At 42.9% G+C, this 22,567-nt stretch overlaps 1 non-coding gene across 1 annotated transcript; it reads right to left on the bottom strand.

The window, feature by feature from the left end:
• Positions 1-12,598: 12,598 nt before the first annotated feature.
• Positions 12,599-12,721, bottom strand: LOC136165879 (U6atac minor spliceosomal RNA). The gene has a single exon (XR_010662843.1). It is a non-coding gene; the product is annotated as a U6atac minor spliceosomal RNA (small nuclear RNA).
• Between the last annotated feature and the right edge of the window lie 9,846 nt (positions 12,722-22,567).

Genomic DNA, 22,567 nt, shown 5'->3' with positions numbered 1-22,567 from the left:
CAACAGATTCAACTAAATTAAGCAAAGTTGCCAGATGCAAGATCAGCTTATGAATATGAGTAGAGGTACTCAACTCTAGCAAAAAGAGATTAAAAAACATAGTAAAAGTCATATTCATGGCACAAACCAAAGCTATGAAATATTTAGGGATTAATAAAAATATATGACTTCTATAGAAGAAATATTCAAATGCTTAAAAGCTACAAAAGGTAGTCAGAAGAAGTGGTCGAGTAAATGCATTTTAGTGGCACGACAATATAACATCATGTTTATCCTCCCCAAATTAACTTATAAAGTCAAGGCGATCCCAAGAAAATTCCAGAGGGATTATTTTTAGGAGTTTGATAGATGTATTTAAACACTAATATGGAAAAATAAAGGTTCACGAATAACTCACAATCTAATTCACACCTCTATTTCTTTATTCATAGTCTTGGCTAGGAAGTCCAGTTTTGCGCTAACACTAGTGAATGATAATGGAGATCCTTGTCTTGTCTCTTCATCAACAAAAGGAAATGAAGAGAAGAAAGTTATCCTATTAGATATGGACACATCACTAGCCTTAATGTGGAGAAAAACCCCCAGAGAAATAGAGCAGTGTGAGAGTAGAGAGCTCCGTGAGAGACTGTATACAAAGGAACTTCAGAAACGATAGAGATGAACTGCTAATAAAGTTGGATCCCGTGGCCAATTCTATTCCCAAAGATGACGGCAATGTTCTTTCCCCTCTACATGTGCTTTTTCACAATGTGACTTTGACACTTTTCCCGTTGAAATGTGGCTTTTATGTTTCCTCCCCTTGATTCTGGGCAGGTTTTGATGACAGCAGAAGTAATTCTAAATGAATTCTGAAGATAGGAGATATAAAGTGATACCAGTGATATAAACTGCCGTTACTTTTCTTTCCCTGGGAACTCAGCCACCATATGTGAAGAAGCTCAAACAGTCTGTGACAGTCAAGGTGCTGGTGGGAAGGAACTATGGCCTGTGGCCCTCAGCCTTGGGTGAGCTGCCAGTTGACAGCCAGCCATCTGACCTTGCCAGCTGTCGGCAAGCCATCCTGAAGACGCATCTTTGGGCCCAGGAGAGCCATCTCAGTTGCCACTCCATGGCGCAAAGATGAACCATCCCTGCTGATCCCCACCTACAACACAAACGTGTGAGCAGAATAAATGTTAGCTTTAGTTGTAAGCCACTACATTTTGGAGTGTTTTCATATACACATTTTAAACAGTTCCCTGGTTCATATACAGTTATTGATGCTACATCATTAAAGGTAAAACAATACAGTTTGTAAAACATTACATAGGAGAAGATCTTTGGAACATAGGAATGGGAAAATATTTCTTAAGCAAAACTTCAATTATACAAACTGTAATTGGAAAATTGATGAATTTAATTAAATAGAAATTAGAACCCTAACCCAAAGCAATAATGTTTTGTGAACTGAGGACTCTAATCAAAACATTATTAAAAACCTTCAGTCTTAAAACACATAAACACCTCCCCACTAAATACTCCATGCACTAAGTTAATGCTTATCTTGGGAGATGTTTCCTTGTGTTACTGCTCTTATTCTGCTTGAAAACACTTTCCTCCTCTCAGTATCTTGGGGTCAGAAGAGCTCTTTCCTTCAATAACATCTCCTCATTGAGTGAGATACAAGAGAAGCAAGATAAACTTCCTATCTTTAGGCCAATTCATCTAGATGGAGAGAAAACATACTCAAGAAACAATTAGACAATGGCCCAAGACAGTGTGTAATTAAGTGTTAAGATGCATGGAGCAGGCCTGCAACCAGTAAAGGCAGAGGTGCTGCTGGGGAAGAATGGGATGTCTGCTCAAAATGAAAATAGATATAGATATATGGCATTTTATTGACTTCAGAAGAATTTAAGTGGAATCATAGGCCTTTCCTGGACCCTGAGCTTACTGCCCATTGCCAGGAGCAGTGGATTTCCAGCTGTGCTGCCAGGGGTCACAGAGATTGCCTTGATCAGCCTCTGGCGCAGGAGGCCAGCAGGAGAGAGGGGCTCTGAATTTACCATTCAGTTCACCCAGATTTGCTTTCCATGAATCCAGGGCTTTGAATGATGACACTGCCTGAAGACAACTTTTCTGTGCTGAAGAGTTTGAAACGAGAGGCCTACAGTATAAAATTCAGTGCCTCAGTGAGTGTGAGGGTACCTAACTTCCTGATCTGGTTCTCACTGACCTTGTGGGATGTCATGGGCCTCCTCTGATCCCAGAAACTGCAATTTTTCTGAAGACCTTCTTGCTCTTATATCTCTGTGTGCTGAGTGAATTCCTTGTATCTTTCAAGGTATAGCTCAAGTGGTCTTTTCCTTTTTGGACACCCTTCTCATCAATCACCTTCCTCTAACCAGAGCACACCCCTTCCTTTAAGCACTCACCACACACAGTGCTATGACTGTCTTTGTATCAGGCTATGAGCATCCCTTCCCAAAGGTTGAATGCTAACTTCTCCATCTTTGCAGCTTCAGCATCCAGAAAAGTGCCTGGCACATAGTAAGTGATAAGTGAACACCTGCGGAGGGAATGTGTGATTGACACACTTGTGCCTCTTACATTTTTAAAGACTTAAAAACCCTAAGAAGATTGTGTGATGGAGGCTGTGTGTGGCTTGTGAAGCCTAAAGTATTTACTATCTGACCCTTTATTAAAAAACTTGCCGCCTCCCTGGGGCCCTATGAGAAGATACTGTGCAAAGGTCTTGGGATTCTAGAACCTGTGCAGAGCTGACGGTACTGGTTAACATTACTAGTTGGTACTTGGCTAACATAATTGCTCTTATTATATGCCTGGCACTGTTCTAAGCACTCTCTACATATTAACTCATTTAATTCCCCTCTATCCCCTATGAGGTAGGTACTATTATAAGCTCCATTTTACAGGTGAGGAAACTGAGGCACAGGAAGTTTGACTTGGCCAAGGTCCCTCAGTGACTTCTTTGTAGACAGAGAATTGGCAGAGTAGGGTGGTTAAGAAGAACATCCTTGTGCCTTGCAGCCTGGTTTGACTCTCGTCTGCACGACTTTCCTGAGTCTCTAGGTATAATGTACTCAAATATGATAGAGAGGAAAAGATAAATGCTCCTTCTTCTTATAACTGTGATGCTGCAAAAGTCACACTGACAAATGCCTTGTGTTACTGTAATGGAATAGAGAATATGAGTCACTAGATTTGGAGAAAGGCAGTCAGATTGGGAGGAGAATGGTGCTGCCCAGGGACCTGTGCCTGTGGGGGGCAGTCAGGGTACTGAGTGTGGTATATAAGTGAAGGGGGATTGTGGTAAAGGGTGGGGGGTGATAGGGTTAAGAGGTAGAATCGGTGCATGTGTGTACACGCACACACGTGCATGTGTGTGACATGGAGAGGGAGAACATGCAAGAGAGAAAGAGTGTGCGTGTGTGTTTGTGTTCAGCCCCTACTGTAACTGTAAAACTATAAGATGGCTAAGGAGGATTGATTGGGAAGATGTCTGGGTGAAACACTGGCATAAAACTTTATAAGAAAATCCCACACTGATACTGTTTTTCAAGGCTTCTGGAGTCAGCTTTGTGTTTTCTTTCAATACATCTTTATGCTGAGACTGGATCACGTGGGGGCCGGGATTTACGTGGGTTTCGTTATCTATCAACTGAACTCAGTAACTAAGACTAGCCTCCCACCTATGATCTCATGTCCGTATAAAGTGCCTTTTGGCCCCGGATGTTGGCAGGAATGTCTGAAAATTATTCTAGAAACAGACCAGTTGAGAGCAAATGACAAGAGTTACCTCTAGAACTGCTGCCAGATGTGAAAGGTGCTGGGGATATTTCTCAGTCTGGAGTCGCAGACGTCCAGTGGTGGAAACCAGCTCCGACCACCTGGTAGGAACCAGCCATGCAGAGATATTCCCAGTCGTGCACTTCAGCAGCATCCCAGTGGTAGCTTGAAATTGGCTGTGATGGAGGAATTCATATCATGGAAATTAACAAATGCTACAAGTCAGTTTTTTTTCTCACTCAAGCTGGTTGTTAAATATCTACCAGCATACCACTGCAGGCATCAGGTTTCTCCCTCTTCTCAGTTCCAGAATTTCTTTTATTACCTAAAGAGTACAAGGATCACGGTGACACGGATGGAACCTTGAGGAGAGACAGCATTTCAGTGGGGAAATTTTGTTTTTAATAAATAGGCTGAATAGTAGTTCTCAGTTTTGAGGGGCTTTTTCAAGTGTCTTAATGCTAATTAATCTTATTTTGACATCAAACATTCTAGTCAAATGGTGGATGTAAAATGATTGGGCTTCTATGTTTAAATGGTCTCTGTGTGTGTGTGTGTGTGTGTGTGTGTGTGTGTGTGTGTGTGTGTGTGTGTGAATGTTTTTGTTGTGGGAAAGACTTGAGCAGGAGAGAGCTGGTGTGTGGTGGGGTACTTATAGAAAAAAAGAAATATATTTTGGCCTAGTATTTCTCTATGTTTCATTCAGGTTTGCTTTTTGGGTTTTTTGGAGGGTCTTTTTTGTTGTGCATTGACTTACTATCTTTCTACCAAGATGTTTCAGGGAGAGAAGGGCATTGTTTAAAGTATGTTTAATGCAAGTCACAACCAGAGAGGATAAAAATTACTAAAGTTGTTGTCCATGCATGGTTGAGTATTATGCCTTTGGTTTTTCAACAATAGCTAATTTTCAATAAAGAGATTATCCTGTAAAACTGAAATAGCTTTGGAAAGGAGTCAAAGTTTCCCAGTTACGTGGTAGAAGTTTGCTATTATCACTGGTTAGCTCTAATTAACACAAGAATGAGATTTGGATGACATCGCAGGGGGGTGTAAGTGCCTTTGTTGTGTGACTCTTACTGTTTGTGGAAGAACCAACTCTTGCGGGAAACATAGACTCTGCAGCCATTGGAATATAATTATGTGCGTTTTATTTGTTTTTACAGAACAGATGCAAGACAAAGAACATAGTATGAGATATTGGAATGTAATTTCGAAACATATGTTTCAAAAATTATGGAAACATTCTGGATGATAAATAAATCCTTTCAGCCTCAGAGGGTACAGGCTTGTAAGGCTGAGGGGGAGTGAGGTGTCAGGCGGGGAGGAACACGGTTTAAGTAACAGGCTAAAGAGTACACACATCAAAGCTATTAAAGCATAAACCCCCAGATTTAAAAACGTGAGAGGCAAAAGATTATGTACGGCTTTATAGAGCCCATTTGAAATGAGGGATAGAACAAAAGAATGTGTGATTGAAGCTCTTGAAGAGATTTATTTCAAGAGAGAGGCAAACATTTTGCTCTGATACCAATTAACCAGAAAAAAGCACCACGTCATAAATGCCAATATTAAAAATGTAAATCCCACACCCGAGGGTGTATTGAAGACAGGTCACAATGCTTTGAAGATGAAATGCATAAAGAGATAACAGGAAGAGAGTCATTCAACCACCCAGACTTCCTGCTTAGTTCTGTGTTTTGTCTGCTGGTGAGATTTTTCAATGGGGTAGAGGGTGCTTGTTTGGGATAGTTTGGTCACTTGACCTGGTATAATGTGGGGTTCCCATATCATCCAAGAGAATTTATTATGGCAACTCCAGAAGACCCTCTTCATCACACTTTTTCATCTGTACTACCCTGGAGATACCCCAGAGATATCTATGTTATATTGAATAGCATAGTTCACCTAGTAGATGTGTAGAAATATTTACAAAATACAGAGTGAAAACCATCAAATGATATGGATAGCACTTTTATGCCTTTTAAAGTATATTCACCCCCATTAACTTAGTGATTCCTCACCATAATTCTGTACAGAAAGTAAAGTTCATAGAGTCTTTTCCTTTGGAGTTTGGGATGAATTTAGGGTGATTAGGCCAGCTCTTTCATAAAGGAAAAGAGGGCCAGGGAGGCTGAGAGGTATTTATACTCATTATCCTACTCAGGAAATGCAACAAAAAGAGAGCTGAACTTCTCAGTCACCAGCAGCATTGTGTGTTGCATCGTGGGTTTCTCTCGTTGATAATAAGGCACCCCGATCTTCTGGGAATGAAAATACACTAAAAAGTCAAATAAAAAGTGTTATCTGGAATAGAGATGTCTGTTGCTACAAAAATATTCAACTCATCGTTACTGAACTAAGATAATAAATCTCTTTACCTTTTGTATTTTGGTGCATTGAAACGTTATCTTTTATGATCATAGGTGTTGCTTCATTATTTAAAGCATACTTGTTATTGCAGGAAAGACAAGCTCTCGCTTGATTTATAATGGAACGATTATGCTTTGAGTTAAATGAAAGTTCAAAGGAAAATGAATTCTAAATAAGAATAATTGAAGAGATTCAAGGTTCATTTGAGTTTATATTCATCAAGGCGATTGTCTCCAGAAATCCTCTTATTTAAAGCAACAGGACAGATCGTAACTTACAAACTTTGCCTTTATGACATCACTTTATTCTATATATCATAATCAGAAATGTTAAGCCTCAGCAGTAATTTATACAAAACGTATTGTTACAGAGTTATAAATGTCATTAAGTGGTAGACTTATGCCTCAATGTCATGCAAGTTGAACTCTGGATTTTAAAAAATTACCCATAATGCAAGTATTCTATAAAAATATTCTTAGTCCTTTCTCCTCCAGAGCGGTTTCATATTAAAAGTTCAGTTTCATTTTACACCTGTACTCTGCTCTGGGAAGTGCAACCTTTATTTCTCCTTCATGTTTTTAAAGTCACCTTCTTAATTCTTGTAGAACATAACTCAAACAACTGAAAATGTTAGGAATGAATTTACAGTCCCTCTGGCTACTCTCTGTCTGGGATGGAAAGGAGAGTGAAGCTGGAGATAACTTTTCCTGCCATCAAGGGACACGTAGAGGGAAGAGGTGATGAATTGTAATGTGCCAACTACTTTTGATTATTCAGGGACTTTTGATGGAATCTGTGGATTGTTCAGGTCTCTGGTTTTCTATTTTGGCTCAGTTCACTGCTCAGGGGCACCTCTGGTGGCCAGGGACAACTGTCCACCTACATATGGTAGGCCTCTGAAGAGAAAGTGGCAAAGGAATGACCCCCTTCTGAGCCTTACTCCTTGTCAGACACAGGGGAGAATTTTCACAAATATATTTTCATTAAATCTTCACTTTAAACTACAAGGAAGGTACTATCATCCCATTTTATAGATGATAAAGGCTCAGGATGCTTCATTCATTTCTCAAACCCTTATTGAAGTTATTCTATGTTCTAGTCCTGGGGAAGAGGTGGTAAATGGAAGAGAGGAGATCTCTACCCACTTTGAGCTTAGAATGCAGTATGGGAAAAATTAGACAAATCATCTCACACATAAATTATAAAATTACAAATGGTGATGCATGTGATAAATAGAAATTATGAGGGATTAAGAAGTTTATAAAAGGGTGATCTGATCTGATTTGTGGGTCCAGAGAGGTTGTCCATGAGGGTGTAATGTTTGAGCTGACAATTAAAAGATGGCATAAAAGTCATCAAAGTCTGCACAGCTACTCAGTGGCAGAGCTGGGATTCAAACTCAGGTCTGCCTGACACCAGATTCTATCCATGTCACAGTACTTCATGTAGTTGAGACTGCGCTGAAACCGGCCCTTTGACTCCAGACACCAGTCACGCTCCACTGGCTTCTCCTTCCATAGACTCTGTGTTTGTGGGAGTTGGTGATGGCAGATTGGAGGCACTCATGAGTCCCTATGGCTTCTCAGCAAGCTACACCCACAACACCAAGCAGCCCTCCTCTCTGCATTCTTTCCCTTTTCTTCCTGGTTCCATCTAGGTTAAACTTGGGCACCGGTGGCAGGGGTGACCCTCTGGCATTGCTCCTGGTTGGGGAGAGGCCAATTTCCAACACTTGGGAGGGGTTTGCTGAACGACCCATTCAAGCCAGAGTTCAGAAACATTGCCCGGGGCCTCTCAAGCTTCCCAGAGTCTGTCTCCTAGTCTAACTCTCATTGTTCAACCCTACTTTCCAGATCAAAAGTGATGGTGGGGATTGGCCACCTGCCTGAAGAACTCCTTTTCCCACTGAGGGACTGTGGTCAGGATCCTGGGAGCAGCTAGGGAAGGTGGTTGGAGTCCAGCCAAACATTTCTCGCTCATGTTTCCACCCGCTTTGTATCTGGGGGGTGAGCTGCCCTGCTGGACAGGGTTGCCACCCAGAGTCGACCTTTCCGGCCAGGGACAGGGGTGGGAGCAGCTGATGACGGAGGAGAGAAGTCGGGGAAATGGAACATCAGAAGTTGGGTCTTCTGATAATTTTTTTACCTTTCCTCCAGACTACAGAAAAGGCTGTAATTCCTTGAAGAAATTGAGGCACTAGATAACTTTTCAAAGACGTTCCTCCAAAACACAAAGACAAAAAGGCCTAGGGAAAAAAGTCTTTCTTATTTAAAATTTTTTAATTTTCTAAATTTCCACTACTGGTGATTTATTCTTTTGGGTTAAGCAGCATTGCCTTTTTGGTTCAGTGCTTTTGTTAAAACGCATAGTCTGGGGAGAAGGGAAGTTTTCAGTCCTGGACACCTTAATGTGAATGAGTTCATCATTTCCCCTTTCTGAGATTGGTGGAAGGGCAGCTGGAGTGCTGTGGGTACCTGGAGAATAGGTTGCTAAAGTGGGGGACGTAGGCAGCAGCTTATTTCACTGGTCCTCAGTTCTCTTGTCTTTAGCAAAAAGCAGCAGTTATGATCACTAGGGGGCGGAAGCAGGCCAGCAATTGGTCTCTAGTCCTTGTTACCAATTCTGAAAACGCAAGTTGGCAAATATGCATTATTAGTGCTCTTTTTTCCCTAGGAATCTGGAGTTCCTGCAAGCTGGTATGAATGTGTGAGTTAGGCCACTGTAATGCAATGAAGCAACTCCTCAGGAAATAAAAGCCCCGTGTAGGTAAAGCAAATACCCAGCAGATTCCATCAATGAACTTGGGTCTTGTTCTCCCATTGCTTTTATTCTGAAAATTTCTCAGAGCTAAAATTCAAATGAGAACATTTGAAGTCAAACTGGTTTGTTAAACCCATACTGGTACCCTTGATTTCACAAAAGGATGAAAACTTACACAAAGATACATTTTTTCTTCTTATGGAGGATACACTCTCTGGGGGAATGGTGAAAAAGAATCTCCCTCGCAGTCAAACATATATTGTACTGTTACGGATGGCTCTGTTCTTACTGAATAAATCTTGCTTAGCAACCTACCTCCAGAGTAAATAATAAATCACCGCTGAAAGCTCCAGGCATTTAGCTCTGTCTGGGCAGTAAAACTTTGCAATGGTCTTGACAGCATTTTGTAAAATCATAATTGCTTAGGGAAAGTGATTCTGGATGTCTTAAAATGTTCAGAATTAAAGAGTAGCTGTTCCTTTGAGGAAAATTATCCTAATATCATGTGTGTGTGTTATCCTTCATAAGAAGTCTAGATTATAATCTACAGACCCTCTTCATTTCTATTAAGGATGTGATACAAGGATTTGACTAGAAACTCAGTCACATGCATCACATTCAGGTTTTATAGGAAACTTTGTGACAATTAGGGCAAAAATGCTCAGTTGTCTGTGCACAGTACACTATATGCAGCCTGAAATGGGTCTCGCTAAAACCCAAATGTTGAAATCCTAGCCCCCATACCTTAGAAGGAGGAGTTGGCATCTTTCAGTGAGGTCATTAGGATGGGCCCTAATCCAATATGACTGGTGTCCTTGTAAAAAGCGGAAACATGGAGACAGATGAACACAGAAGGAAGACCGCGTGATGACACAGAGGCAGGCATCTATGAGCCAAGGAGGCAGGCCTCTGAGACCAACTCTGCAGATACCTTGATCTCAAACTTTTGGCTCCCAGAACTGGGGGAGAAATAAATTACTGTCATTTGAGCAGGCTAGTCTGTGACCCTTTGTTTTGGCATCCCTAGCTAGCTAACTCTATGAATATATGTATTATATATATATTAAAATTGTTTTCAGAAGTCAATGTATTAAAAGGATTTCTTTACATATTTAAAATATGGCTCATGATCTGGGTTTAACAGTTTTAATATCAGTAATTTTAAAGTGCCATTGTTTAAAATGAAATAAAATATTTATAGAAACTCCTATTGTTGAGCTAATCACCCCTCTGTAAGTTGCCGTTAAGTCAATGCACTGTGTTTGTGCGTGGATACTCTGTAAGCATCTGACTGTTCCAGTTTTTCAACCTTGGCAAGCAGGAAGGTACCTCTGGGTATTTCTCTTTTCTATCTTTCCTCCAAATTGTCACAGGACATTTAACCCCAGGTTTTGCAGTGTAAGTGAAGTTGAACAACAGTGCATTGTTCACAGGCTCACCTCTGTGATGGGATATGGATGAGAATCATCTCGAAGGCCTCCCCACTTCTGGCATCACTCCGAGAAGTGTCAAGAATGTATAATCAAAACCCCAGAGGGGAAAGATGAGCTAAGCAGTTCAAAATAGTTAGAGCATAGAACTGAGCTAGTTTTTCAAAATGGATAATGGGCTTGAGTTTTTAATCTCTTTTTGTTTACTCACCTCAATCACCAGGTGTGTTGAAAGTTCATTGGAGGAGAATTTGGACCAGCAGTCAGGAGGCTGAGGTCCAGCCTACCCCAGGGATCTCTGCCTACTTCCTTCTAGCACTAACACTCTCGATAGTAAGTAAGTGTTTGAGGCCAGGGGGCAGGTATTGGGTCTAAAACAGCCCTTGGCAGAATGGACAAGTTCAATGTTCCTTCTCTGGCCCAGTGGCCTGGTGGTGTCTCCTTTCCGAGGCTACTTTTGCATCCATGAGACCCACTCATTTCACCCGTAGGTACTAATAGATCAGTTCTACTAATAGATCAGTTCTCTGGTGTTACCTTCTTTTCCATCTTTCTCTCTAGCAAAACTAGTTCTCTAGAGAGTACCGAGCATATGTCATTTACAACTTAGCGCAAGTTTAATAGGTTACATTCAAAATCATGTTCCTTAACTTAGCTGTAGGACTGTCTCCTTCGGAGAGCAGTTTCAGTCATCTGGAAGGGTGGGGAGGCATCTTTGAGGGTCAGGAGCTTCTTATGCATCTGTCAGGTAGGCAACCCCCTTCTTTGCTGGGGAGAGAAGGCCACGTGTAAATAAAAGAACCATGTTAAATGGCTGCTGTGAGTTTGTAATGAATAGGAAACATCTGTGACCAAGATTAAAAGCCCAGGTCTGGTTGACCTCTTCCATCTTCATCCTCTTCAGTTCAGTTCAGTCACTCAGTCGTGTCTGATTCTTTGCGACCCCATGAATCATAGCATGTCAGGCCTCCCTGTCCATCACCAACTCCTGGAGCTTGCTCAAACTCATGTCCATCGAATTGGTGATGCCATCCAGCCATCTCATCCTCTGTCGTCCCCTTCTCCTCCTGCCCCCAACCCCTCCCAGCATCAGGGTCTTTTCCAATGAGTTGACTCATTGACTCATGCGACCAATGAGTCGCATGAGGTGGCCAAAGTATTGGAATTTCAGCATCAGTCCTTCCAGTGAACACCCAGGACTGATCGCCTTTAGGAGGGACTGGTTGGATCTCCTTGCAGTCCAAGGGACTCTCAAGAGTCTTCTCCAACACCACAGTTCAACAGCATCAATTCTTCGGCATTCAGCTTTCTTCACAGTCCAACTCTCACATCCATACATGACCACTGGAAACCATAGCTTTGACTAGACGGATCTTTGTTGGCAAAGTATATGTCTCTGCTTTTTAATATGCTGTCTAGTTTGGTCATAACTTTCCTTCCTAGGAGTAAGTGTCTTTTATTTTCATGGCTGTAACCACTAATGGCAATGATTTTGGAGCCCCCAAAAATAAAGTCTGACACTGTTTCCACTGTTTCCCCATCTATTTCCATGAAGTGATGGGACCAGATGCCATGATCTTAGTTCATCCTCTTAGGTGGGTGCATATTTAGTACGTATTTTCTTACTCTGGGCAACTTAGTGCCACACTAAGTTATCTGAGCCATGAAGCAGCCCAAGTCCAACAGGCAGCAGGACAGGACAGGACTTGACCAGCTTCCCAATGATGCCTACTTTCTTGCCTCTGTCTGATGCAATTTAGGCAACAGAGCATGGCACACCACATGAGGAGAACAGTAAGATATTTTTTCGGGTGATTGAATGAATGAATGAATGAATGGTTGTGTCTTACGAGCTCATGGGGAGACCCCACTTTGGGTCTCTCAATGTATTTTCCTGCTGCCTACTGTAGTTAGGTGTGCTTCTATGCTGCATACCACACTTATGACACTATGTAGCATGTTGTACTATGTAGTATATGCTACATATACACATATAAGCACATACTACATACGTTATATTCATAAGACATGTGAAAGGGAAAATGGAAGTTGCTCAGTTGTGTCTGACTCTTTGTGATCCCATGGACTGTAGCCCACCATGCTCCTCTGTCCATGGGATTCTCCAGGCAAGAATACTGGAGTGGGTTGCTATTCCCTTCTCCAGGGGATTGTCCTGACCCAGGAAACAAACTGGGGTCTCCAGCATTGCAGGCAGATTCTTTATCATCTGAGCCACCAGGGAAGCCCCCAAACAGGGGTTAGATGCCATGAAGTAGGTGGCGATGCCTTAACCAAAGGCATGCTGTCAGGCCAGAGAGCTTCTTCCACCCTAGTCAAGGGGATGGCTAATCTTTTCTCCTTTCATATAACACATAGAAGACATATACCCCAAATTAAAAGGTTGAGAAAAAACCTAAGTACCAACAGAAGTTGTTCTATTATTTCTTTCTAGACCCCAGGGGGTGTATATGTACACCTTGTGGTGGGAACGGCTGAGCCCCACTTCAGGATCACTTGCTTAGTGCAATATTTTTATGTCTGACGTTGACCGGAATCTATATTCCATCCATTGGATGAAGGAAAACCAGAATTCAATTAGATGAATGTTCGCTGAAGGCCTGTCTTATCCTGGGTAGTCTGCTAAATGCTAAGGGGTTAGTGACTCTATGCCTGGGATTATTCCAGGCAGACCTGATTTAAAATACTCATTTTCATTTTCCTACAAGTATACTCACCCTGGCTGGTTGCATGCCCAGAGTTTTAGTATAGAAAGTATTGTAACAATTGCTACGGAATAACCAAAGGATGGAGAAGACTGCTCCTGTTCCTCAGGTCTTATTTTGGCTTATAACGTGTTAGCAGTAGCCACAGTAAAAAAACAAAACAAAACAAAAAAACAACCGGGCCACCAAGGAGGAGCATAAGGGAGCTCTAGATATCTTGGTGATGTGGTGATGTCTGTTTCTGAACCCAAAAGGAGGATGCACAGATTCCCCTTAATAGTTCTTATTTAATCCATAATACGGGAGTCATGTATGGATGTGAGAGTTGGACTGTAAAGAAAGTTGAATGCTGAAGAATTGATGTTTTTCAACTGTGGTGTTGGAGAAGACTCTTGAGAGTCCCTTGGACTTGCAAGGAGATCCAACCAGTCCATCCTAAAGGAGATGAGTCCTGGGTGTTCATTGGAAGGACTGATGTTGAAGCTGAAATCCCAGTACTTTGGCTACCTGATGCAAAGAGCTGACTCATTTGAAAAGACCCTGATGCTGGGCAAGATTGAGGGCAGGAGCAGAAGGGGATGACAGAGGATGAGATGGTTGGATGGCATCACTGACTCAATGGAGATGAGTTTGAGTAAACTCAGGAAGGCCTGGAATGCTGCCTTCCACGGGGTCGCAAAGAGTTGGACACAACTGAGCGACTGAACTGAACTGAACTGAACAGGTACAGGGACACTTCTGAAAGATGAGCAGTTTTATTAAAAGGAAAAGGAAATAAAAGAGGGCATTAAAATCAAAGAGCCATCTGGGATTGAGCACAAATAGAATGAAACAGGTCATATGTTATTCAGACTGGTGGGGCTGAAACATTCGGGGGAAGCTTTGCCGATGTGTATGGATGTGAGAGTTGGACCATAAAGAAGATCGAATGCTGAAGAATTGATGTTTTTGAACTTTGGTGCTGGAGAAGATTCTTTAGAGTCCCTTAGACAGCAAGGAGTTCAAAGCAGTCAATCCTAAAAGAAATCAACCCTGAATATTCATTGGAAGGACTAATGCTGAAGTTGAAGCTCCAATACTTTGGCCACCTGATGCAAAGAGCCAACTCATTGGAAAAGACCCGATGCTGGGAAAGATTGAGGGCAGGAGAAGAAGGGGGTGACCGAGGATGAGAAGGTTGGATGGCATAAGACTTCCCTGGTGACTCAGATGGTAAAGCGTCTGCCTTCAATGAGGGAGACCCAGGTTCGATCCCTGGGTTGGAAAGATCCTCTGGAGAAGGAAATGGCACCCCACTCCAGTATTCTTGCCTGGAAAATACCATGGGCGAGGAACCTGGTAGGCCACAGTTCATGGGGTCACAAAGAGTCAGACACGACTGAGCGACTTCACTTCACTTCACTGACTCAATGGACATGAGTTTGAGCAGACTCTGACTTGGTGGGCATTTTTCATGTTCCTTTACCTGTTGGGTATTTCTCTGCCTTTTCATCTTGTTTAGATTGCTGTGTCTGGAGTGGGCTTTCTGTATCCTGGAGGTCTGTGGTTCCTATTTATTGTGGAGGTTTTACCCAGTGGGTGGGGTTGGATGATTGGCTTGTCAAGGTTTCCTGGTTAGGGAAGCTTGCGTCGGTGTTCTGGTGCGTGGAACTAGATTTCTTCTCTCTGGAGTGCAATGGAGTGCCCAGTAATGAGTTTTGAGATGGGTCTATGTGTTAGGTGTGACCTTGGGCAGCCTGTATGTTGACGTTCAGGGCTATGTTCCTGCATTGCTGGAGAATTTGCGTGGTATGTCTTGCTCTAAGACTTATTGGCTCTTGGGTGGTGGTTGGTTTCAGTGTAGGTATGGAGGCTTTTGGACGGTCACTTATTACTTAAAGCTCCATGTAGTCAGGAGTTTTCTGGTGTTCTCAGGTTTTGGGCTTAAGTCTCCTGCCTCTAGATTTCAGTTTTATTCTTCCAGTAGTCTTAAGACTTCTCCAACTATACAGCACTGATAATAAAACTTCTAGGTTAATGGTGAAAAGATTCTCCCCTGTTAGGGACACCCAGAGAGGTTCACAGAGTTATATGAAGAAGAGGAGAGGGAGGAGGGAGATAGAGATGAGCAGGAGGAGAAATTGGGGGACTCAAGAGGAGAGAGACAGATCTATGCAGTTGTCTGTTCCCAGAGTGTTCTCCGTAGCCCAGACACCCACAAAGATTCACAGAATTGGATTGGGAAGAGAAGGGGAAAGGAGGAAATAGAGGTGTTCTGAGGTAGAAAACGGAGAGTCAAGATTGGGAGAGAGTAATCAACACACTCCTGAATAAAAATGGGAGCTGAATATTGGATTCTTAAATGTCCACAATTTATATCATATACTGAAAAACAAAGATTAAAAATCTAGAGTAGAGGTTAGACTCTTAAAAATACAATATTAAAAACAAAAACCAAAACACACACAAAAAATTTTAGAAATACATAGGAAGTTCGGTTTAAAAATAGGGCTTCTCTTTTTTTTTTTGTAAGGTTATAGTGTAATGAAAATGAAAATTAAGGAGTAGTAGAGGAGTTATAGAGGACTTTAAAAGGAAATAAGAGAAGAAGAAAAATAGAAAATAGAAGAGAAAAAGGAAAAAAGAAAAAAACAAGAAAAAAATTTTTTCTTAATTAAAAAAATCATAAAAATCTATGAAAATAAAAGTTAAGGAGTAATGGGGGAGTAATAGGGAATTTTAAAAGAAAATAAAAGAGAAAAAATAAAAAAGAAAAAAGAAAAAAAAATTTTTTTTTACTTAAAAAACAAAAAAAAGTAAAAATATATCTAGGAATTTCTCTGGAGCTGTTGCGGTCAGTGTGGGCTCGGTTCAGTTTCAGATAGCTCCTCGTTCCAGCTTACACTTCTCGATATCTACAGGCCCCTTCCAGTGTAGTCGGTGTTTTCTTCAGGGATTTTAATCTGTTGCACTGGTCCCTTCTGAAGCGGTTCCCTTTGTTTATTTGGCTTCTGTTTGCCGGTCTCTTCAGGGCCTCATTTCCACCCTGACACAGGCTGGCAGAGGTGGACTCTTGTTCAGGTAGCTAGTTCCGTCGCGCTGCGAGGAGGGGCTGGCGCTGCTTTCCCCGTCTGCGCTGCTCAGGCTCCCGGCTGCCCTATATGGAGCGCGCACTGCGCGCGGTTCCAGCCCTCGGGTGTTCCACAAAAGCGCGGAACAAAAAGCTGCGCCTGCGTTTTGTGCCTTCCCCGGCAGAGCGATTCAGGCAGCCAGGGGCCTGACGGGCGCACTCTCCCCGGGTGTGGCGCGCCCACTCCCTTCTGCGGTCCCAGTCTCAGTTTCCGCAGGCGCCAGTCGGGTGCGGCGCGCCTTTTCCCCTCCGCGGTCCCAGCCCCAGTCCCTGCCCGCGCCGGTGGAGTGCCTGCGCCCTGTGTCTCGCCGTGACCCTCCCGGCGGATGTCGACCACCCAGAATCTCAGGAGGTCTTTGGTTAGAAACTGGAGGCCCGTTTGCAGTGCGGTAGGGGATGCGGTCCTTGGGGCCGAGGCTGCCCCTTTCCCCTCCCCCCTGCCTCCTGCCTCTGGCGGGGCTGGGCCGGTCCGCAGCCTGCGAGCTCTTCTCTGCACTTGCTGGGTCCCTTTGTTCTGCGAATGGCCAGCAGTGTGTTCGGGCCAGTTAATTATCACTCTCTCTCTTGCTATTCCACAGTTTAAGTTGGTAACTCACAAAAGCTCCCTCCGATTGCCCTCAGGGCACTCAGGCCTGGTCCTTACCCTAAGCAATGCCGCCCGCTCCCTCCGTTCCACCCCTACTTGCTGGTGGCAGATGCGGGCGTCTGGGGGTACTTTTCTGCTGGGAGTTGCTTTTAGGCACATAATCTGTGGGTTTTATTTATTCTTCCCCTCCCAGTCAGGTTGCCCTCCGAGATTCAAAAATTTCCCCCAGACCTGCCAGTGCGAGGGTTTCCTGGTGTTTGGAAACTTCCTCTATTAAGACTCCCTTCCCGGGATGGATCTCTGTCCTTAGCTCTTTTGTCTCTCTTTTTATCTTTTATATTTTGTCCTACCTCCTTTCGAAGACAATGGGTTGCTTTTCTGCGCGCCTGATGACCTCAGCTAGTGATCAGAAGTTGTTTTGTGAAGTTTGCTCTGCGTTCAATTATATTTTTGATGAATTTGTAGGAGAGAAAGTGGTCTGCCCGTCCTATTCCTCTGCCATCTTGGCTCCTCCTCCTTGAGCAGACTCTGAAAGATGGCGAAGGACAGGGAACCTTGGAGTGCCGTAGTCCCTGGGGCTGCAAAGACTTGGACATGACTTAGAGACTGAACAACAACAACTGTGGGCCCTGGAAGCACAGTGGCATGTGTGGCATGTGGAGAGCCTCTGGGGCTCTCGAGGCGAGGTGAACAGTGAGAGCTAAGTATGGCAGTGAGGCTGAGCTGGAAGGTCTGAACATCAGTCCAGCAGGTCATGGGAGGACAGCAGATGGGTGTTCATTCTGAGTCGTGGGGTATCTAGCGGAGATACGGGTGAAAGTAGTTGTGGCATGTTTTGAAAGCCAGACAGAAGAGTTTCAAAATCAGTTTGAGGGCACTGGAGAGCCTTTGACCAAAGTGAATTTGGAGAAGGTTAATTTGAAGCTGTGAAGAAATGCTATCTGTTGATGTTATCTTCTGACACTTCCTCATTCCATCCATCTCTGTTTGTGATGCAGAAACAACCTCCTTATTGGCTCCCTCTCTCTCATCTTAACGCTGTGGTCCACTTCCTGTACTTTTGGCTAAGAGATCTTCTAAAAATGCCATCTGACCATAGCTCTTCCCAGCTCAAACATGTTTAAATGATCCCCACCATCTTTTCCATAAAGGCCAAATGCCCCTATGCCTTTTCCCTTGTCCTCCTTTCCAGGTTTTTCTTCCACTTCCCACAAGCAAAACTGAAGGCCTTGTTCTTCCCTGAGTCCTCCACCCTTCCTGGTGTTTACCTGAGCCATGAGACCCCCCAGCACCCCCCGACTTCCTCTTACCCTGGCTGACTTTGGCTCATTCTTCAGACTTGGCTCAGCCATCAGAGTTCTCTCGAACGTCACGGCTCAGAGTGTGGTCTGTGCCCCAGCGTCATTCTCAGTATCTCCTGGATCTAGTTAGGGATGTAGAATCTCAGGCCCCACCTCAGACCCACTGGGTCAGATCTGCATTTATCAAGGACTCTAGGAGGATTGTGTGCATAGTGATATTCAGAAGCACAGCTCTGGGCATTCTGGTCCACTCCCTTCACCACCCCCCAACTGTAGGAGAATCAGGCTCCCATGCACTCCTGAAAGCCTTCCTAAGGGGACCTTGATATCTTTTTATTTCCCTGTGTTTCCTTCCTTGATTTTGACCTCTCTGAGGACCAGGATGACATCTTGTTCATTTTTGGTGGCTGACTCAGTGACTAGTCTAGTGTCAGCACACAGTAGGTGTTTAAAAAATGCTTGTTCCATGAGTGAGCCATCAGCAACAGCCTCATATCATGAATGGTGATCCACTGTTACTCTCACACTATCGGTGACCAGTATAAAGGAGATCCCATACAGGATGCTTTGTTGAGACTTGGTTTAGTTTCAAGCATCTATTTACCCTAAATGAGCTGTGAGGGCAGCCAGGCCCCTGGTACCTGCCGGAGCCCAGAGCCCAGGCTTGTGATGCTGACATTTAAATTCAAAAGACTCTCCTATTAGTAGGACTGCTTTTAAACAGCTGCCCCGTGGGGAAGAACCAACTGTTCATGAAAAACAGCCTTGTCAATTAAACAACATTCTCCTTCTGATCAAAGATCCACCTTGAAGACTTTTAATTTGGCCTTAAAGTGAGGATTCAGGGACTAAGCGACATGGGGATCACCTTTGACTGCTCACCCTTAGTGGGGAGCCCTCGTCAGGACTCTTGGCTCTGTGCACAGAATGGGGAGCTCACCCTAGCTCTAGAACTGGCTTTTCTCTCTATCTTGGAGACGGACATGGGTGACACTCATGCCAGAGCTTCAACAGTGAGAGAGCCTCCAGTTGACCTTGGAGTCCAAAGGACACAGTTAGACCTGCCTCAGTCTTTCAAGGCCCAGTTATAAAGTCTGGAGCATTGTCAAGGGGGGGCAGGGGAACCTGAAGATTCCGAGGCTTGGCCTTGAAAGTCCATGAACAGATTTTTGATGCTTCTCCTTTCTACCCCGAATTTTCTGTAGCCCAAATGAACTTAAAAAACATGTCCTCTATTTGTGATGAAAGGAATAGCTTGTGTTAGCAAAGTCCTTAACTCTTCAATGCACTTTCCAATCTTGGATGCCACTTGGTCCTCATGGGAGGCAGCAGAACAGTGTCACAGACTTTAGTTTAGACGTGTGGGACTAAGGTGCAGAGAGGGGAGACCAACCTTGTGTCATGTGACTAGTGGGGTTGAGCTGAGGTTGGGACCCAGGGCTTGCGACTCAGTGCAGAGCTCTTTGCAACCTGCTTCTTGATTTTACAAGATGGATTCCTGAATGTGGATACCACATGCCAGGATGGAAACACACCTTGTCTATTAATTCTCACTCCTCTGAGAGATAGGAACTCTATCTTCCTCATTTGCCAGACTGGGAAGTCAAGGTGGACATCCCGTCTTGGCCAGACAAATGTCTCCTGCAGGACCCAGCTCCAGTGTGATTCCTTGGGTTCTTTCCTGATTTCCTAGCAGCCATGGGTACTCCTCCTTCCTCTGCTCTTGAATCTGTTGGTCTCTCCTCTATAGCATCCATCATCTTATGGGATGGCAATCATTGGCCTTTGAGTGGTTTGAGGGTATCATTTTTTTTTTTTTTTTGACAGGATTCAACCCTGGGTAATAATATTCTTTCTCCTTCCTTTGTAATTTTGCCTGAACTTTTGTTTCTTTGGGGGTCCTCTGGGGTAAAAGAAAGTGTATTATACATCAGGGCACATTTGACAGATACAAGTGATTATACTAATAGTGGGATTATTTCCCCACGTGTCTAACGTATTCAGGCTTCTTTCAAATGAAATGAGTTTAAACTCATCCCTAAAAACGAAATGAAGTCTTTAAGTTTTATTCTACCTACCTCCTTCTTTTATCTGGATTTTAAAACCTTTTTGTTTTTAATGAGAGTGATACTGTGCTGCCCATAATTTACTTTAAAATACTTTGCTACAGATAGCTTGATTTTATACTTATATATCTTAATATATATATATATATATATATATACACTCACACACATGGAGATATATATATGTATACACATATATTCATATAGCTATATCTGTATCTACCTATCTGTACATCTATCTACTTCTCTGTGTTTGTACACCGCAAAAGCATCCTCATGTTGGTATATGTGATGTGTGTGTATTTGTATATATGACCTATATCTCAGGTACAGTCTATTACCCTAAGAGGGAGCATACACTTCTGGGCAAGTAGTTAGTGTTTTGAAAACTTCTAGTTAGTTAGAAGCCAATACTCCAGAGATAGACTTCCATTATCTTTATAACCAACACTAGAGGTTTTACTTTTTGTAGGTGAAAAAAATAGTGTTCAAGATCTGTGGATTGGTTAGAAATATTGCAGTGACCCTCCCCTTTTGCATAACAGAACATAAGAACATAGTCCAGAGGTCCACACCTTTCCAAATGATGCCAGATGTTTTCTTTGGAAATGATTCTGTACCAGCTACTGATTAGAGAATACTGGTCCCACAAATCTAATTATAAAATCAGCTGAAACCTGTTGCTAGTCTATTATCACATCTTCCTTTGGTGAACCTAAAACTTTCTACAGGGATGGAGAGCTGGAATGTTATGTTTACAGATTTGGTTGTATGAGCATTTTGGAGCCTGCCTGCTAAGTGAATGAGTGTATATGTGGTAGAATTTTGTCTGGGACTTAATTTTATTATAAGCAAGTGGTGGTGTTTCCTAGGTAGCTCGGTGGTAAAGAATCTACCTGCCAATTCAGGAGACACAGGAGACATGGGTTCAATCACTGGGTCCAGAAGATCCCATGGAGAGAATAATGGCAATATTCTTGCGGAATATTGCATGGGAATATTGCATGGGAAATCCCAGGGACTGAGGAACCTGGAGAGCTACAGTCTGTGGGATCACAAAAGGATTGACATGACTTAGTGACTAAACAACAGCAACAATCAAGTGGCAAGGGAAGAGATCTATAGACCCCACCCACCTCTAGCTATTGGATGCTGCCCATGTTTACTAGAAAGAACCTAGTAATTGTGAACAACCAAGCCGGCTTAGGTGAGATCACAACAGAAGATAATGGAAAAACTGAGTTCATCTCTTAGTCTTTGGTCCATTAGATCGCTTTATTTCCATTCTTAGGATATTCCATCATCAGCCTTCTCAGTTTTGCAAAGGAGGCTAATAAAGTATCCTCTAAGCAAACAACAAGAACACAACACTGCGAATGATATCTTGGCTTCGTCTTATCATGGCTCTGAAATTTAGTTTTCAAAATACACTGGGGGCCAAGGATGACATGGATGCCCGTGTGATGAGCGTCATTCTGTCCAGAGAGAGAGGATTGCTTGACAGTGTACACAAGGGCACTAATGATGGCAGCACTGCTATCAATCCAGGGTCACTGGGGAAAGACTCCAGTTTCCTTAGCACATTTTGCCACATGGGGCCTGTTAGGATTGAGGGGAGAAGTTTGCTGCAGATTTTGTGGGAATCCATGGCAGCTCAGCATGCTTTAGATGGTGGGGTAAATCCTGAGTAGTCTCTCATTTCTAGGGTTGGAAGCTATAGAGGGATTTTTTTTTTTTTTTTTTATACACATGCAATAATAACTTGGCAAAAAGAGTCTGTATTTAGAAGAGAATCCTGGAATGAGATGCATCAACTGTTAATTATGGTTGTCTTTGGATGGTGGAAACATGGATAGTACTCTTCTTTCGACTTTGGTTTTTTCCAAAACCTTTTAGTGCCTGATGATACGATTTTGAGGCACTCAGTATAGAGTCTTTCAGCCTTGAGTGAGTTGGGGGTACAGTGTCCAAGCTCTGACTTGGCCACAGGGTGACAGCAACTCAGACAGCAACTCTTGGGCATTGCCAGACTTATTATAGGAGGAAAGAGCCCAGAAAGGGAAGAGAGCTTCTTAATAGAGAAATGGTGGCTTGGATCATCTTAATTTCAATATAAGAAGAACAGTGACCGTTTTTAAATTCCAAGTTTCTACAACAGGTCATGATGCATCAGAAGCATTTCCCCAAGTTACTAGATACTTTAACTAGATATATCCAATATAAATAAATAAATAAATATTGGAGTCCCACCATCCAAACACACTCACTAAATTAAGGATTGAATGTTACATCATTGAATGGCTGGATTATTGTTCAATGAACGTTAACTCTACAGTTGGACATTTAGATCTTTTCATTTTTCATCACATATTACAATGAATATGATTGTGCATAAAGCTTTCTTTGGTTTATTTCTGAAAACAGTAATACTAA

This window comes from Muntiacus reevesi, chromosome 3 (assembly GCF_963930625.1).
Source record: "Muntiacus reevesi chromosome 3, mMunRee1.1, whole genome shotgun sequence".
In the NCBI taxonomy this organism is placed as follows: domain Eukaryota; kingdom Metazoa; phylum Chordata; class Mammalia; order Artiodactyla; family Cervidae; genus Muntiacus; species Muntiacus reevesi.
Note: the sequence above shows the minus strand (reverse complement) of the source record. Positions and strands in the feature narration are given on the sequence as shown.